Below are 6,960 nucleotides of genomic sequence, written 5' to 3'. Positions count from 1 at the left end.
GCCCGCCCCCCCCCCCCCCGCCCCTCCCTCCATCCCTTCCCTCCAGCGGCCAGGCTTCTGCACTCAGCTTCTGAAAGAGCAACTTTAAAACATTCATGAGCCCATGCAGTACTTGCAATTTTGTAAATTAGTATAACAGCGCGTCCTTCAGGTTCACCCACATCGCCACAATGTCAGGCTTTCATCCTTTTTATGGGTTAATAGTAGTCCCACGTTTTCTTTATCCATTCACCTGCTGGTGGCCACGTGCGGATTCCGTTTGTTGGCATCTGTGAATAGTGCTATATAACGAGGGAGCACAGATGTCTCTTCGGAGGATGTACACCCACCGTGGGATTGCGGGACCAAGGGGCATTAGATTTTCAGTCTTTCTTTTTAAGGCTTTGTTGTCTATTGGTGCATTTTAGGTACACATTGTGTCACATTCATCTTTGGGAATCTGTACCTCAACATGATGTGTCTTGGTCCTTATTTTTTTCCCAACCCCTCTGCCCCTCCCTGTAAACATAGCTTTGTTTCCATTTTTTCCTTTCCCCTTTATCCTTTTCCCTGCCCACCTCCCCTAGTTCTTCCCTCTTTGAACATTCTCTCCCTATTTCACAGTATCTATTATACATTTTGGTCCTCATTTACACTTTGAGTTTCTCACATCAGAGAAACAATTCAATATTTAAACATCTGTCCTATTTATCTCACTTGTGTATAGCCTCAAGGTGCATCCATTTAACTATAACTGTCTTGTTTATCTTTATAGCTGAATAGTACTCTATTGTGTATTTTTTTAAAAATCACATCTTTATCCAGTCACTAGTTGATGGGCATTTGGGCTGCTTCCAAGATTTGGCGTATATTACAAACTGAACCACTATAAACATGGGTATGCATATATCACTGTGATGTGATGCTTCTAATTCCTTTGGGAGCATTCCCAGAAGGGGAACAGCTGGGTCAAATGGGACCTCTAATCCTAGTTTTTTGAGGAATTTCCACACTCATTTCCACAGTGGTTGCACCAGTCTAAACTCTTTAACAACGAACGAAGGGTTCCTCTTTCCCCATAGCCCTTCCAACATGTTACTGGATCATTTCTTGATAGCACCCATTCTTTCTGGGGTGAGGTGGAATCTCAGTGTTTTCATTTGCATCTTTTTTTTTTTTTTTCCCCCCGTACCAGGGATTGAACTCAGGTCCTTGTACTTGCAAGGCAAGTGGTAGAACCACTGAGCTAAATTTCCAGGTCTCATTTGCATCTCTCAAATAACCAATGATGCTGAACATTTTTTCATATTTGTTGCTTCTACTACTTCATCTGAGACATACCTGTTCATTTCAATGCTTACTTTTGGATTTGGAGAGGTCTGATTTTTTTAAGTTCTTTATATATTCTAGATATTAGCCCTTTAAGGAACAGCTGGTAAATATTTTTTTATCACATTGTAGGTTGTCTCTTCATTCTGTTGGTGGTTTCTCATGCTGTGCAAAAGCTTTTTAATGAGATTCCAGTTATTGATCCTTTGTGCTAGTCTCTTTTTACACCATCGTCAAAAGTTCTATCTTCCAGCAGGTTTAGGGTTTGTTTTAATATTGTAATCTTTGATCCATTTCAATTTTTAGTGCATGGTGAAAGCTATGGGTCTAGTTTTCATCTTTGGCAAGTTGAAACTCAGTTTTTCCAGCACTATTAAAGAGGCGATCTTTCCTCCAGTGAGGGTGTTTGGCTCCTTTGTTGAAGAGGAGGTGGCTGAGTGTGTCTGGAGTTCTTTCTGCATCTTCTGATCTGTTCCACTGGTCTGTTTCTTTGCCAGTACCATGCTGTTTTATCACAGTAGCTTTGTCTTATGGTTTCAAGTTGGGGATTGTGATACCCTGCATTGTGTCTTTGTTGTCCAGAAGGCTTTTGCTATTCTTGGTCTCTTCTGGTTCTAAGTGAATTTTAGGATTGTTTTCTCTAGTTCTGTGAAATATGCTGATGGAATTTCACTTGGGATTGTGTTGAATCTATATAGCAGTCTTGGAAGTATGGGCACTTTCACTATATTGGTTCTTCCTATCCAAGAACAAGGTATGTCTATTTTCTGATAACTTCTTTTATCACTTTTTTCAGAGTGCTGTAGTTTTCAAAGAAGAGGTCTTTCACTTCATTAGACCGATTCTTAGATATTTCACTTGGGGGGGTGCTATTGTGAAAAAAATTGTTTCCCCAGTTTCTCTGAGTCTGTTATTCATGTAGAAGGCTATTAATTGTTGAGTGTTAACCTTGTATCAAGATACCCTACTGAATTTGGTTATTAAGTCTAGAACTCTTTTGGAGGAGTTTTGGGGGTTTTCCAAATAGAGTATCATGTCATCCACAAATAATGAGTTTAACTTCTTAATTTCCTGTCCTTATTCCTTTTGTTTCTTGTCTAATTGCTCTGGCTAACATTTCCAGAACTATATTGAACAGGAGTGGTGATAGTGGACATCCTTGTCTTGTTCCTGATTTTAGCATGAAAGATTTCAGCTTTTGACCATTTAGTATAATGTTGACTGTTGAGTTTTCACCAATGGCTTTTATCAGGTTGAGATAAAGTCCATGTATCCCAATTTTTTGCAGGTTTTTTATCTTTTTAATCATAAGGGTGTTGGATTTTGTCAAATACTTTTTCTTCATCTACTGAACTGATCACACGGTTTTTGTCCCTGACCGTTAATACCGTGTACTGAATTTATTGATTTATGTATGTTGAACCATGCTTGCGTCCCTGGGATGAATCCCACTTGGTTAGGATATTTGGTCTTCTTGATGATCTTCTGCATTGATGGGCCAGTATCTTATTGAGGATTTTTGTATCTGTGTTCGCTACAGAGATTGGCCTGTAGTTCTATTTTTTGGTTGAGTATTTCTCTGCTTTTGATTCACATCGTGTAAGGAACCTCCGTCCTGTTTTTCATAATGGCTGTACTAATTTATGTTGATTCACACATTGTTCAAGGGCTCCCCTTCCCCCAAGTCCTCATGGACACTTGTCATCATTTGTAGTAGCCACTCTAGTTGGGGTGAGATGCAATATTGTAGTGGTTTTGATCTGCATTTCTTTGATGACCAGGGATGGCAGGCAGGATCTTCCCCTGACTTGGGATCTCACCATGTATTTTGGGCTGGCCTCCAACTCAGCATCTTCCTGCCTCAGCTTCACCTAGTGCTGGAACCACAGGTTCACACCACTGCACCTGGTTCCTGTCCCTGAGAAAAATCTGCTCGGGTCTTTTGCTCATTAAAAAAAAATTCTTTTATCTGAGTTTTTAAAATTTAACTGATATATAAACATACTAAAAACAAAAGTTGTATGTATTTATGGGGGCAGTGTGGAATACTGATATGTGTATACACCGGTGATGTTTACCCGAGAGTAAAAGCTCCTCAAATGAACATTTCCTAGTATCTTTTACATATTAACTCATTATCAGATGTACATTTGTAAGTATTTTCTCCCATTCTGTAAATTCTCCCCCTACCGTTTCTTTTACTGTTTAGCTTATTTTAGCTTGATATAGTCATATGTATAAATTTTTGCCTGTGCTTATAAGATCTTATTAAGAAAAGCTTTTGCTGGAATAAGGTCACGAAGCCTTCCCCATGTCTTCTTCTATTAGTTCCATTCTTCACATTTAATGCAGTTTGAGTTGTTTTGTATCACTAAGAGTCTAATGTCCTTCTGCAAGCGAACATCCTTTCACAACACCATTCATTCAGGACTTCTTTTTCTCCATTGTGTTTTTGGGACTTTTGTTGAAAATGCATACACACACTTCAGTGTGTGGCCTTCCATCCTACTGCACTGGACTGTGTATTTTTTTATTGCTTGTGCCTGCTGCTGGGGTTACTACAGCTTTGTGATACACTTTGAGGTCAGATAGTAGGATGCCTCCAGCTTTGTCCCACCTGCTAGGATTGCTTTACCTATTTGTGGCTCCACGTCAATTTAGGGTAATTTTTTCTATGCCTGCGAAGAATGTCATCAGTGTTTTGATAGGAACTGCACTGATACCCAGCACCTTTCAATCTGCACACTAGGAGAGGAGCTGTTAGCTGGAGATGCAGTTTGAGAACTGGTGTTTGATTGGTTACAGACTTATCTGTCCCTTTTGTACCCCCTGCAGCAAGTGGGACCACAGTGAAGCCAGCTGTGGCTTCAGGAATGTTGTAAAAATCCACCCATGACTGGGCCACCCCAGGAGAGCACACACCTAGCAGGCATAGCCCTTGGGTTGAGCCCCAGCATTTAAAAATATTATGACTATGGAATTAGGCTTAAAGATGACTATGAGGAAAGAATTCAGAACAAATCACGTCATGTAAAAGTGTCAGCAAATACCTGATCAACAAAAGCCAGAAAAGCAATGAGGCACTTTTCCAGACTGGGCCCCACCTGTGTGGTACCTTGTTCCTGCCTCGTCTGGCCGAGTCCTCTTTGATGACTGCTTCGTGTGACGATTACATCCTACACAGAAACACATCCCCCAGCCTCTCCTCTAGCATGGCTGATCAAGACTTGTCGGGGATTCTTGATACTTTAGAAAAGTTTCTTTCATCTTCACAAATTATTCTGGAACAGCCATGTGGTTGTTGTGAATCCTGTAGAATGTGCAAAAGCCATGACCATGTTTCTTTCAGGTATGAGTGGCGGGACTCTAGCACAGGCCAGGCATTCCCAAACTAACCTTTGGCCCTTGGAAGAGTGTGTGCTGTGTGTACCACTGCAGAAACTTTCTGCCTTGAGCATCTTGTTTGGAGCAGGCATTATAAGTGAGTCTGCTTTTAAATTCACACATCTGCTGACTGCAGGACACACCAGCTCCTAGCTCTCCACATTGTAAGTCCCTTTTGTGGCTGTCGCTATGTCCTGAATTGATTCAAAATATTTGCCTTTTCTGGTCATTCTGGGGATGAGCCAAGTCTCTTGGTGGCCGATCCAGTGACTAGGGTGGATGAGGACCTATGTAATCTTTTCACAAGCTGCCTTTCTGTTGGATACCATTTGTCAGCAGCATCTGTCCAACTTAAGATCATAACTCAAAGACTCACGAAAGAAGGCTTCTCTTTTCTTCCAGAGCTGCTTCAGAAAACAGCAAGGATGATGGGATCAGCATTATTTCAATCAAGGAGGGAGGTTCTGAGGATTGGTGGCCCTTGTACACAGCCTCTCTGGGGTGCGGCTCAGGAAGGCAGACCCTCCCGGGCGAGTTGGCTGGCCAACACTGGGGCTGCAGCTCCACTCCTGGCTCCCAAGGCACACAGGTCTGTGGCCTGGCCCTAGACCTCGGCTCCCAGAGGGTCCCTTTTATTTATTTTTAAAGCATTCCATTTGGGTGGGGAGGGGTGCCAGGGATCAAAATCAGGACACCTTGTGCTTATGAGGCAGGAGGAGGAACCACTGCGCTAAATCCCCGGTCCTACTCAATTTTTTTTCAACCAGTGTTACAAATATGTGTTTAATGGTAGGAATAGTAAAATAGGCTTCCTGCATTCCCCTCCCACACCCGAAACCCACCTTGAACCTCAGGCTTTTTTTCTGCATCTACTTCCACATTCTGAGACCCAGTGCTACTCTACATTTCGGACAGGCTCACTAACTGCTCACTGGACCGGGAGCTCAGCTTGGGGTCCGCACGCACCCTCACACAACCCATCCCCTCGCCCTCTCCCGGGCTCCTAGCAGTCCTCGGCACATCTCCGTTAGTCTCTGTGTAAAATGACCACAGCTGAGACACGCAGGGTCCGTAGTTCCCCCACCTTCCTCCTTTTGTTTGGCATTTACAAGGTGTCTGCTTTTATTTGCTTAAAACTCTATGTATACTTCAGGATCAGAGATCTCCCTCCCCCTGACTGGAGTGTAAATCAGGTGCTGACACCCGGACCCTTTCAGCAGGCTGATGTGGCCCGAGCTCCACCTCGGGCAGCTCCAGGGATGGCTGCAGAGGAGGCACCGTGCTGAAGACTCTTCTGGGTGTTTCTGTTGTGTCCATCTGGGTCTTCCCGCTCGGTGACCGCCTTCTGTGGGCCAAGAGGGGCTGAATGTGTTTACTGGCCGCCATGCCGCCTTCTCGCTGTGGATTTCCACTGCCGCAGTAAAGACCTCTCAGGCACCCCAGGAAGGTGACCAACTTGTGCTCCTGTCTGCCTGCTTGCTCACCTCCACCGCTTACTCTCAGTTTAAGGGTCCTGAATCATCCTCGTGGGAACTATGGTGTCCCCTACCTTAGCCCCGTCAAATGTTTGTTTCCTACACTTTTCAAACAGGTCAGGGCACCCTGTGTACCTGAGGCCACGTGCCCCAGGCAGGCCTACCCCTGCACCAGAGCCGTCAGCTGGGCCGTGGGTCCGTCCTTGGGCCGGGCAGCAACACCAGGCCCGCGGAGCCCGTTCACCTGGAGCCTCTGAAGCAGAACCACCCGGAAGACGCACGGAAACAGCTCTCAGCCCCACGAGTCACCCCGAGGAACCACAGGGCCCTGCAAGCCACAGCCCCTCTCTCCAGCCCGGCCAAGGTGAGACGTTACACCACCTTTGTGCTATCTAGGGGGCATTTGGGGAACCGGCGAAACAGAAATCCAAATGTTCATACGATTGGTTTAATTTTTTTTTTCAGCAGGAGAAAAAAGAATAAAGTTACAAGATTCTTTTAATATTTTCACAATGTTAAAACTAAAACTGAGCTCTAGGCTATGTGTGTAAGTAAATCTAGAACACAAAAGGGTTAAATAAGATTTTTCTCTTTAAAGATACAAGAATTTAAGCTTTCCTTACATTTAACAAACTTCACAGAACAGATACTGTAGGGGAACAAGCCCTTCCTCCCCCACCCGCTCTGCCTTCCGGAGTGGACGCGGCTGCAGCCCCTGTGGGTGCCGCCTCCTCCCGAGGCCGCCTCCACGCAGCGGCTGGGCTGAGGAAGCCGCAAGGGCGCCCTCTTCGGG

Source organism: Fukomys damarensis, unplaced genomic scaffold (genome assembly GCF_012274545.1).
Source record: "Fukomys damarensis isolate Sample0158 unplaced genomic scaffold, DMR_v1.0_HiC HiC_scaffold_20, whole genome shotgun sequence".
Lineage (NCBI taxonomy): Eukaryota > Metazoa > Chordata > Mammalia > Rodentia > Bathyergidae > Fukomys > Fukomys damarensis.
This window is presented reverse-complemented; position numbering follows the sequence as displayed.